The sequence below is a fragment of the Amblyomma americanum genome, chromosome 8 (genome assembly GCF_052857255.1).
Source record: "Amblyomma americanum isolate KBUSLIRL-KWMA chromosome 8, ASM5285725v1, whole genome shotgun sequence".
In the NCBI taxonomy this organism is placed as follows: domain Eukaryota; kingdom Metazoa; phylum Arthropoda; class Arachnida; order Ixodida; family Ixodidae; genus Amblyomma; species Amblyomma americanum.
Window position 1 is genome coordinate 70,690,779 of NC_135504.1, and position 12,819 is coordinate 70,703,597.

Genomic DNA, 12,819 nt, shown 5'->3' on the forward strand with positions numbered 1-12,819 from the left:
AAGCTGTCTGTTTTCCTCTCGGGTCGGCTCTTGTTCCTTCCTGATGTTATTAATTTCGGCAGTAAGCCTTTTTTCATTTTCTGTTCGTGTGTTTCTGTAGTTGTTGTTGTGCGGAGCAAAAAGCGCTTTGGGAGGGCCGGCTCCCCAGCTCACCTTGACTCCGCCGCTCTTCTTCTGTTGCTGCTTCGGCTTCACCCAGGACTGCTGGCCACCCAGGGGTGGGTATAGGACTCGTCCCGCTCCCGGCTCCGGCCCTGGCTGCTGCTGCGCCCCCGGCTGCGACTCCTGGATTCGCTCCGGTAGTCACCTTACCGCTCCTGGTCCTTGTTCCGGAACCAGCGCGGTCTCAGTGCCCCGCCTCTGCTTCGGCTGCGGCCGCGTCGCTGCTGGCTCTGGGGTCCCCATCGCAGTTCGTTGATTGGCTTCAGTCGTTGTGCACAGTCCTTCGTGCCCGCCGCGTGGGAGCCACCGCATAGCAGGCACTTGGGTGTACATTGATGTCGTTCTTCCGGATCTTTCTGGCCGCATTGTCTGCATGCCTTGATTCCCGGGTTCGGACAGACGTCCGATCGATGTCCGTGTTGGCAACAAACGTAGCATATTTGCCGCGTCGGCCTATAGGGGTAGCACCACATCTCTCGATCCCCCGTATAGTACAAGACTTGCTTGGGGAGGATGGGGCCATCAAAGGTGATGACGACTGTGCTCGATCGGCCTAGCATCCTTGCCCCCAGGATCTTCACCCCTTGTGAGCGGGTTCGTAAATTCGCCTTGAGTTCTTCGGCCGGAGACCCCGGGTCCACTCCGTGGATGACCCCGCGCAGCGTTCTCTCCGGCGCCGCCACGTGTGCGTTGATTCCGTAGCTATGCTCTCCAAACTTCAGTTGCCTGATGCGCCTGATATGTTGAGCAGCGCTTTCGTTATCGGTACTGATTATTATGATATTCGAGCCGGTGCGCAGTCGGATGATGAGATCTTCTGCCTTGTATCCGTGTCCGGTAGCCGCGACCACCGCCCGCGCCACTTGGTGCGTCTGCAGGTTCTTCACTGCCAGTCCTTTCGGCCGAAGTACTACCTTTAAATCATCCCTGGGAAGCGGAGGTAGCCTTCTCCTCAGCGCTCCTTCCCCCTCTCCTTGTTTCGGTGCAGTTGGCGTGCCACCTGTGCTCTTCGCCGCGCCTAGGGAATTTTCGTTCCCTAGTGCTTTTCCCGCCAAATCTCCTGCTTGGCTTCCACGTTAGCGTTTCTTTTGCCGCTTGGACATGGCTATCTCCCAGTCCGCGTCCAAAACCTTGTTCTTACTTGCCTGTAGCGTTGTTGTCGCTGGGGTGCTGCTTTTTAGGGCTTGAAAGGCTGTCGTTGGTCCGTGGGCGAAGGTCTCCCCGGTAGCGTCTTGATAGTCTTCGTCCATATTTTCTTGGGTTTCCGCCATAAAATTCGTCTGGTCTTTTAGCGGTGCGCGATATACGCTGGGATTTAGTGCATGGGTCATCGCTCCGTCGCTTCTACCGCTGGCCGAGGCCGGGAGGGCAGCAGAGCCCCGCTACTGTGTTAGGCCTAATAGGCGTAGCTTCGGTCGGCCACGTGGGAGATCTTCAAAACCGTATAAATCCAAAAATATTGGACCCAGTGGTTTGAAAGAGGTGTCCTCGTGGCCCGCTTCGCTTTCGACGTCGTCTCCCACCAAAATTTTGGCACTCCAGTCGAGTTAACCGGGTCAAAAGTCCCGAAAACTGCAGAGCGCATGTGAAGTGCGTCCGCTCTCCTCGGCTGCTCGCAGCGCCACCGAGTGTTCACGCTTGGTGGACATGTACTAGATTATATATTAGGCATCTAGTGTCCACGCTTTGCGGTCGTGCTCTAGATATAAAAACATTCATATTATTGACGTCCTATCAACGTGTAGCACGTCCAAATGATGATCCTTGTGATGTACATCTAATAGACGCTCCTTTCATCACATGACGTTTGGATCTTTCCGGCACGTCGAATGGATATTTGTGGTTTACTGGGTGGTGAGAACACACAGCTTTAATCGTAGCAAGCGCCAACAAGCCCAGCAACAAAGCACTGCATTATACATAACTTTATGAGAAACATAGACTCACGTTAGTATACAAACTGTTACTATGAGCTCATGCTTATATATACTCCCTCATTAAGGGCATCCCACAAGTGTTAGTGGGGAACAGTTAATAAACATAGTTTTCTCATTAAATTTCACCACTATTTTTGCAATTTACAGCAGAAAAACAAACAAATTTAAGTGAAAAATTTTCTTAATTAAGAAATAACATCGGAACATAAACAACAGCAACATAAACAACAAATTGGAACATAAACAACAACAAAAAGCTCTCTGTAGGAGCCAGTAGGTCCCACTTCAGAACCAGAAGCCCAGCAGGTACCAGAAGAGGCTCCTTACAGGGACCATTTCAACCAGCAGCGCAAACCAGAAGGCTTCCTTCTGGGACCAGTAGACAGCACAAAGCCCGAAGGCTTCCTTCTGAAACCAGTAGACCCCAGCACAAAACCAGAAGGCATTCCTTCTGGGACCAGTAGATCAAAGCAAAAAACCAGTTGGTGCCCTACAGGGACCGTTTCAGCCAGCGGCAAACCGTAGAAAAAAAAAGCAGGTGCTCATAAAGCTTGCGTTCTGCACATCTGCATACAGGACGGAGTCCTCGGGACAAAAGCGCTGGCATACGGTCTTTGCAGAAAAGGTGGCTCGAGCCACACACCTTCTTTATGATCGGCTGCTGAGAAAAATGTGTTCTATATAACAAGCAAATAATGGCTTGAAATTTGCAAGAAATAGAAAACAAAAAGTTGTATTCGTAGTCCACAAGTTTAAAACATTGCAAACCTTGCAGGGAGCAACATATATGCAAAGGAAACTTAGAATCTATTCCAGTACTGGCGTAATTCTTTAGAAAGGTCTGGAACGTGGTAGAATATGTTCTCTCACTGCTTCAATATCGCCGCTGTCTCCTTTCTTTCACTCTGTCCCTCCGCCCCAACCCGAGTTTTTCCCCTTCAGTCTCCTTTTTTCCCTCTCTCTGATTTCTGATCGTTCTACTTTTTCCTTATGCCGGGCTGAAGCTCTTGCTGTCATTTCTCAGGAACCCTTGGCTTCAGCATTAATTCCCTCCCCCTTCCTCTCACAATTCATCTAATATCGCCCCCATTCTCTCTCTTTTCCTCTAATTCCTTCTTTTTTTGTTCTCCCGCATTTCACTCTGCCATGCTGCTTCATTGTTTCATCATATTCTTTTCGTTTTTCAGGCCAACGAAGCCAGTCGTGTCACGGTGCACCTTTTGCAGCTGGACACAAAGCCTCCACGTTCGCCACATCTCTCCACCCCCGTATTCCTTTCTGTTGAGCCGGCCTTTTTATTTCAAGCCGCTGTAGCAGCCACCAAGCCTGGACAAGATTCACCCTCCCCATTCTATAACACCCTTCTCACCTTTTCCCCCTCACTGGGCCTTTTTCCTCGGAGGCAAGGCGATACTCCACGCCATTGACGAATGCTTTACCCACACGACGACAACTCCTCTAGTTGAAACGTTGGCAAGCAATCTGAGGCTTTCCCCTCCTTTGATGGAAGCCAACAGTCACCGGAAACAAGGAGCGTATGTTTTTTTTTTTACATTGTGGTGTTCAGTAATTGGAGATAATAGGGTAATTATTTAAAGATAATTGTTTCAAATCAGAAGGCCTTCTTCACTTTGTGAGTGCCAAGACACGTCTGTATACCCTCTCTGTACCACGTAAACATAAATGTTGCCGCATTACGTTCCACCTTCGCGTTGTTGTCGATCTACTCAGCGACCTCACAGTTGCAGGTTAGCAGTGGACGTGGTTCCTCTAGGACTGCAGTCGACCACGTGGCCCTGCCTGCCATGCCCGAGGGGTTAACCATCACGCAGGGACCTTCGGCTGCCCAGGGATCCAGGGAGAACCTGCGTGTGAGAGACGTACCTGATGAGGGCGATTAGAGCGAAGCCGGCGAGAAGAGGAGGACGGCGTCCGGCGGCCTGCCGTGTTGCCCCTAAGAGCGGCATTTACTTGACATCTGTTCCGCGCCGTGTTCCCTGCTCCATATAAAACCTGTCCACTTAACACTATATAAAAATGTTTCTTTCATGCAGTTTGGTATCAGCAGTGAAGTGGTGTAACATGTAAATTTAGTGCTCTCGTCACATATGTACAAAGAGCTACAATAACTCCCTCGCGGTTTTATTAACCTGTGTCTCTTAACCGTACTAGCCTTCCCCATGAGCCGGAATGCGAGCGACCGAACAAACAGCTACGTCTTCGTGACCTCAATCACAGTCTGTTTACCGGGTACCTATAGTTGATTACCACGTAGTTATCTATATTTGCCAATGTATGAGAAAATGCGAAACACAAATTTTGTTCCTTCCCCCTTTAAAGGTGCAGTTGTGGAGTTTTGGAGGCCCGCTCAACCCGATTTAATATAGCCTTTTCCTTGCCTCCTATTGGAAATGAATATTATTTATGTACAACATTTTCGAGTTTAAAACAATGAAGAATATCTACTTTAGCTGATTTTTCTTTCATTTCTACTGCACACGTGTATACGCTCTCATTATAGCCTGATATGTGCGGAGATAGGTGCTATTATGTCTAAATTACTGCAATCTTTTTCTTCGTGCAGTTAAGTGCAATGCGCCCATGCTTTTGAATAAAGCTATCCTTGTTGCATACGCTGCACTGAAGTTCAACAAGGCGGCTTGATTGTACTTCTGAGTTCACTCATACTTTTACATTGACTAGAACGAAGTGTGCCCACTTTGTCGATGAGCTAGCCGTCCATGCTTCGCAATCATGCAGCTCGCGCATCCATCGGCTGACATGTATAACCGGTGGCTGTAGGATCCTTAACAATGCAACGTTCGCTGCATTGTGTGCAGGGAGCCGCCGCCAAGTCTGAGCTGATCCAGTTGTGCTTTATTTTCCCTCTTCCACAAGCTGAAAGAAAACACTACAGTCACCTCGCAGACGAAAACTCCTTTCAGTGATCGACAGCGTACGTTTGCGTGACGCACTCTGCAGCTGGAAGACGTCAAGCTGAACGAAACGATTCCCAGCACGGTTTGAAGAGCGTGTTTGTAGTACTCATCTGCCAAAAGCACCTATTGGGGTTGGGAGAGTAAAGTCGTGGGTGCTCTAAACGCGCATTCAAAAGTGGCGCTGCGTGGCACGGGACCTGACCTTCGGGAATGCGGTCCTGTGTATGAGGCCAGATGTTCAAGCAAGGCTGGAAATTAGGCAACGGGGAGTAGGGAGGTTAGCTTTGGGAGCACATGGCAATACACCAAATCAGGGGGTACAGGGGGATATGGGATGGGCGTCTTTCGAGAGCAGAGAGGCTAGCAGTAAGATAGCATTTGAGGTTCGATTGAGAAGGATGGAGGAAAAGCGGTGGGCTAGGAAAGTTTTCAGATACCTGTATATAAAGAATGTTGACACGAAATGGAGAAAGCGAACTAGAAAATTGACAAGCAAATATCTGGACAGCAGTAAGGGGGCAAATCAGCAATTATCGGTTAAGAAAAAGGTTAAAGGAACAGAGAGAGCGTTGTGGAAAACAGGGATGCTGACGAAATCGGCACTGGAAACATACCGGACCTTTAAACAGGAAATTGTCAAGGAAAATATCTATGATAATTGTAGGGGAAGTTCTTTGCTGTTTGAGGCCAGGACTGGAGTTTTGCGGACTAAGACGTATAGAGTCAGGTGCCAGGAGATAGACACTTTGTGCATTGCGTGCGGAGAGGAGGAGGAAACGGCTGAACACTTGATACTTTTCTGTAAAGGGCTTCACCCTACAGTGGAAGGCAGCGGGGCTGACTTACCCAAGGCATTGGGGTTTAGGGATAGTGAGGGGAAAGTGGATTTTAAGAGGTTAGAAGTAACCAAGCGAAGGTTATCTGATTGGTGGCTAAAAGCAAGACAGGAGTAAAATTTCACAAGACATGGCTAGGTGGCTTGAGCCACCGCCCGATGTAAAGGGTTCAGCCGTATCCATCCATCCATCCAGTCAAAGTCCACGGCAGCAGCAAGACGGCGCGGCACAAACTTCAGTTTCGGTTTCGGTTGTTTTTTTTTAGCTAGCACGGCGTGTCCATGCACTGCCAAAGGCTGACATCCTGGACATGCTGCCCAACTTCAGGTGGCTTCACTTTCGGGCGCCCGATGCGGCATCCCAGTGGTTCTGCCGCCTCTAAAAAGGCACCTAGGCAAGGATAACGTGCGCAGCGCTCCAAGCGGAAATTACCTTTTTTTACCTCAATTTTGATACACAGGCGGCATAGGCGTTTGACACTCTCTCTTCTAGTTCACTTTACCCGCGCACCACACTCGACACGACCACCGACGACCACACGACGACCACACGAGACCCTCTAAAGAACGCAACGGCTGCCACGCCGCTGCTAACACAAGAAGGCAAAAACAACATTCGATCATGCCGCTGCCGCCGCTGCTGAAGCGGCGCTGTAAGCGGTTTTGAGATTAATTAATTTTCTACAGGAAATATATCGAAAGAATAAAGTTGAAATACATGAGAAGGAATTAAGGGTACATCAACTGTCCAGGTACAAAAAAAATTAAGGCAAGGTTGTTCTCTATCACCGCTGCTGTTCATGCTTTATATGATAAGTATGGAGAGAAGGCTACAAGGAAGCAATCTAGGTTATGATCTGTGCCGGGTTCGAACCCGACCGCGGCGGCTGCATTTTTATGGAGGAAAAACGCTAAGGCGCCCGTGTGCTGTGCGATGTCAGTGCACGTTAAAGATCCCCAGGTGGTCAAAATTATTCCGGAGCCCTCCACTACGGCACCTCTTCTTCCTTTCTTCTTTCACTCCCTCCTTTATCCCTTCCCTTACGGCGCGGTACAGGTGTCCAACGCTATATGAGACAGATACTGCGCCATTTCCTTCCCCCAAAACCAATTATTATTATTAGGTTATGATCTGTCATACACATTAGGCGGAAAGGTTGTTGAGCAACGACTACCGGGTTTAATGTATGCGGACGATATTGTACTGTTAGCAAATAACCAGGAAGATTTGCAAACTTTGGTGAACTTCTGTGGAGACGAAGGAGACAGTCTAGGTTTCAGTTTTAGCGCAACTAGGTCAGGTGTGATGGTTTTCAACGGCACAACTGATCAGGAGCTTACAATACAGGGCCATGAAATACCCAGAGTGGCCGAATACAAATATCTCGGGGTATGGGCAAACAAAGGGCATATGTACACGGAAAAGCACGAACAGTCTCTCATAGCAAAAGGGCGAAGAGATGCCGGGATAATGAAACATAGGGCCTTGTGGGGGTACCACAGGTATGAAGTCCTCAGAGGTATTTGAAAAAGAATAATGGTGCCGGTACTTACTTTCGGGAATGCGGTTCTATGCTTAAGAGCTGAAGTTCAGTTTCGATTAGAAGTAAATCAGAGAACTGTTGGAAGATTAGCACTAGGTGCCCACGGGAAAACCACAAACGAGGCAGTACCGGGGGATATGGACTTGGCAACGTTCGAAGCACGGGGAGCTCAGAGTAAAGTATTATACGAAGAACGCCTGGGGAAATTGGACGCTAACAGTTGGGCAGGTAATGTATTTAAATACCTGTACAGAAAGAGCGATGACACACAGTGGCGGAAACGAACTAGAAAGCTGACCAGTAAGTTTGCCAGGGACGAGGAAGGAGAAAGAAAGAGCATTAAACGGCAGGTTAAAAACGTCGAAGGTAAAAATTTGACAGATTCAATGGAAAAGAAGCATAGTGTAGAACTATATCCATGCTGGAAAAGGCAGATCAGGAAGGAAACGTTTTATGATAAGTCAAGGGGCAGTGTCCTCCTCTTTGAAGTATAGGTCAGGGAGTCTTAGAACGTTCAGCTACAAAAAGAAATTTAACGAAGAAGATGACACATGTGCTGTGTGTGGTAAATCTGTAGAAACAACAGAACACCTCATTCTAAATTTTGATGGTATCCATCCAGTTGTCGATGCATGCACAGTCACTCTTCCTGAGGCCTTAGGGTTTAGAGATAAAAATAGTCATGTAAATAAATCTGTGGTGGAAATTAGCAAAAAGAGATTGGAGGATTGGTGGCACAAAAGCAGAGCCGTGACATAAGTTTTAAAGAGAAGGAAAACGTATTTTACAGAAAATGGCGAATTTTATTAACAACTTACAGCAGAGTTCAACAAAAATAAAGGAAAAAAAACTGAGCACGGTGGCAACTACCACTGCCCAGTTTCAAAGGGGACGCTCCTACCTTCCATCCATCCATCCATCGCCCTTCGGCATCTTCCCATGGCAGCCACCTTCCGTTAGTCCTTCCTTTTGCTTAAACGTAAAGATAGTAAAGCATAAGACGGTAAAGCATAGTGGTCTGGTTTCTCTACATCTCCTTTTCTATCCTTGTCTGCTACAAAGTGGACTAGCAACTCACCCCAATATACACCCTCTGGCACTGTATGTATGTAGGTACACTATTGTTTACATAGTAAGTAAACTCGCAGCTTTTTCCGATAGTGGGCTACATCTAGTGGTGATTTCTTTGTATCACATTAAGTTTATATCCTTCATCCCGCAAACAAGGTTGTTTTTTATGCTGTGCAGTCAACGTACGTAGCCGATGACATTTTGCAAAACAGTAAGCGGTGTAGCTCATCGTTCACCATATTTGTGTGCACATATTTAGCTACCAGTTGCAGCATTATTTTCATCACAATTTCAAATATAAAGTGCACATTCATAATAGAAATTATTTCTACAATCCTTTGGGTGTTTAGCTGTGAGTGTGATAAGTCCCAGCATTTGAAAATCAAAATTGGATTTGAGGAAAGGAAATGACTCAGTAATTGTCTCACTTATCTTGGCGGACACCACATAAGAGAAGGGATAAAGAAGGCAGTGGAAGAAGAAAAGAAGAGAGAGGTGCTGTTGTGGAGGGCTCGGACCACCTGGGCATCTTTAATCCACCAATATCACACAGCACACGGCGCCTTTTGTGTTTCGCCTCTGTTGAAACATGGCCGCCGCGGTAGGGTTCCAATCCTGGGATTTTCTGTACAACCTGCGAGTACACTAACACGTGCTGCTGGTGATTCTCATAATGGGACAAGCAATGCTTTTGTATTAAAAAAAATACTGAAATATACATGTCGCCACAACCAGCGGCTTTTGCAAGCAGTCTGCAGTGCATCAACACAGTTCTTTTCATGTGATCCCCGAGGCTACGCCGCCATTCACCTATAAACAGTCATTGTGGAGTTTTTCTTGATCTTGATGTCACGAGTAATTTATTCAGGCGCGGGACAAATTTTTATATTCCAATTTTCTTGGCAATAAATGCATTTTTTGCTGCTGAACAGACATCATCATAGCCAGAAAGAGCCACATAACAATTTTTATTGCGAACAATACAGTGTAACTTTGAGCTAACACTGCCCCGATAGAGTAAAAACATTGATGCTAGTTGAGCCTCTATGACCTGCAAACATGTCGAACAAGATTAGAGCTGCCATCAAGGAATGCTGCACTGTTTTTCTCCACAAACTTTTCACGCAGCCCTATAGACGGATGCAACCAGAACTTGGGGAATAATATTTAAGTGCCCAGTTCTGGTTGCCGCATGTTTATTTGTTAACAACCCTAACTTAAGTAAACATCCGTTGATGTGGAGAATGAAAAGTAACCAAATTCCACCAAACAAACCAACAAAACCTGTGTACAATGTTGTGTTAATAGGCAGGGAATGCAACCACACAGAGTAGTACAGTTGCAGGCATTGCGCTGAGCAAAACACTAGTGATGCCAAACATTAGTTTCAAGGGGGAAACTAGAACTGCCTGTCAACATAAAAGCTCAGTTTAGGGAGAGGAGCAGCTTAGCTATTCACAGAAATGGGAAACCAACGAGTACCAATGGTTTTGAGTTTTAATGCACAGAATAGTAATAAAAGGAATTAGTACTGCAAACAGCCAACATGTTGAGACCACTTTTTGACACCAGGTGTAACAAAATATTCATACAAATAAAACAGAATTTGAAAATACACTGAAGGACTTCTTGCCTCAGTGGAGTGAATGTTTCTAAAAGCACATCAGCTGAACAGCTTATAATGAATCGGAGCAGTTAGAACAACACTGACATCAATGGTGACAAACCCAACAGCCTTCTTGTCATTAACACCCAATGAAAATGTGACAAGGCTAGCTTCAGTAATACATACACCTTACAAAAAAGCTAACTCGAAGCACAATTCCAGCACGACTGCTATTCTGACCAAAAAGGCTGAAACATTCCACCAAATTTGTCATTTGCATGCAGCACCGAAAGTGATCTGAGAAGTGGTACTGGTGCAGTTAAACTCTTTAACGTTTATGATTAAAGAAAGTAGTTCTTAAAGAATAAAAACAAAAGCAAGCCATGCAATCTTTTGTTCTCTTCTCTCATACATTCTGCTAGTACCACTGGTACACCACACTGAAAAAACATCACAGCAGCATGTTTTCTTTTGACGTTATGCAAATAGAGCTGCTGCAATAGGAATCCGTAAAGTGATAAAACATTTAAGTAACACAAGTGTGCTTAGGGCACTAAATCTCAATAAACAATAAGGCCAGATTTTCTTCTTCTGATCTTCATCAGAAAGCTGAGAACACGAGGTATAAATCCTGGACATATTATCACTGAAAACCTCTCTTTAATGAGAAGTGATGTCATCCCTATGTGTCACAATTTCCTCTAGTCCACATAAGTCTGGAAGCATAGTAGGCTAGCGGTTCCGAAAGAAGATACGAGTCCAGTGACAGTGTAGTGTCAACATTAAAGAATGCTTGCAAATTAAACTAACTACGGACATACGGTTTCATTTGCTTTATGGAGCTTAGCGACCCAAAGCGACGCCAAAGTGAAGAGCTCTGGTAATTTCGACCACCTAGGGTGGTCGACATTGCACAGTACACATGCCTTCAACATTTCGCCTCCACTGAAATACGGCCGTCGCAGCCAGGATCGAACTTGTGCTTTTCGAGACAACAGTCGAGCTCCATTTTAGGATAGAACACTTGTCACAAGACACCTAGCTAGCACGCCGTTATCTGGTTGCCAGCAAGATTGCTACCAAAACTTCCTCCAAAGGGCACCATGGAACACTATTATTCCTTTAGTGTCGTGTCTTTTTGTGGTGTTTTAAATTCCACTTAACTGAGAATGCCTTTGAGCACAAATCACACTGGAATTGTTTTTCACCCTTGTGGGAGTGCACGTGTGCCACAAGGGTTGCCTTTCGTGCAAATGCCATGGGGCACAGCTGGCATTGGAATGGCTTCTCACCAGTGTGGATGCGGAAATGATCTACCAGGTGGCTCTTTTGTACAAATGCATTGCCACAGTGGTCACAACGGTATGGACGATCACCCGTATGCGTGCGCAGGTGTCTGTCCAAATTGCTCTTCACAGCAAATGTGCTGCCACAGTGGTCACAACAGTATGGACGATCACCGGTATGGGTGCGCAGGTGTCTGACCAGGCCGTTCTTATAAGCGAATGTGCTATCACAGTCACTGCAATGATACGGGCGGTCGCCTGCGTGGGTGCGAACGTGCGCAGCCAGGACTGATCTCTTCTTGAAAATGTTGCCGCAGTGGGTGCACTGGTGAATCTGCTTTCCTGTGGGCTTGTCCCGGTGAGTACTCGTGCTTGTACTAATGGATGGCACGCTGTGGTTGACTGGGCACTCTTGATCAGGTGAATTTTGTCCGAGAAACACGCCAGCCTTGCAGTCTGTGGTGGCCATTCCTGCATTACAAAACCAGACCACTTTTATTAAAACGTGGGGCCCAATACGCCACAGCTCACATACTGCTAGGGCTATCAGATTGTGACTGTAGACAAGAGTGCTATGCAATAGCTGCGTTACTTGAGTAGAGTTAAATTTCATATGTAGAGCTTAATCCCTTCAGTCAAGAACAACAGTCCACTAGAAGTAAATTTTTAGTTTTTAGATTTCTTTAAGGAACATATCCAACAGCTCAGAAAAAATTCCCACCGTTCCAGTTACCCATTATTAGGGGTGTGTGAATGCTTAAATTTTCAAATGTGAATATTAAGAAAAATATACCTTCCAATATCGAATCGAATGTACGTTTTGTATAAAAACAATTTAAAAATATAAACGTGCAAACATAACTCCATGTTCTTTATCAAAATAGTATCTGGTCTTTGCAACCAAAATATACAAAACTATACTGACTCTACCATACTACAAAAATCATGATGTCCATAGAAATGTAGATTTCTTGATTGGACAGCATTAACAGCATGCAATAGGTGATGTAGACACGCAGAATAAGTAACAATACGAAACCATGAATTCATATGATGCAACATTTAAAGCTAACAGGATGGATAGTAAAACCTCATTAATTCGGACTTCAAGGGGCCGGAAGATATTCCCTAATTATTCAAAGGTTAAGCTATAAATAGCCCCCTGCCTCATTTCTTCTCAAAGCTGATTCATAATTCATACCATAGTCATGGATTGCATAACAAACACATACATCATGAGCAATGGACATAAAGAAGGTTTCCATTTTTGGTCAGAAAATTATAAAGAATTACATGTAAATATAATAATATTATACTTCATTCAGCAAAAAGTCACCTTCTGTTACCGCAAACCTAAAAATAGAATAGACGTCATGGTGCGAGTTAAACCTATGTAGCAACAGATACTGTTCAGCGAACCTGTGTGAGCTGTGTTATAC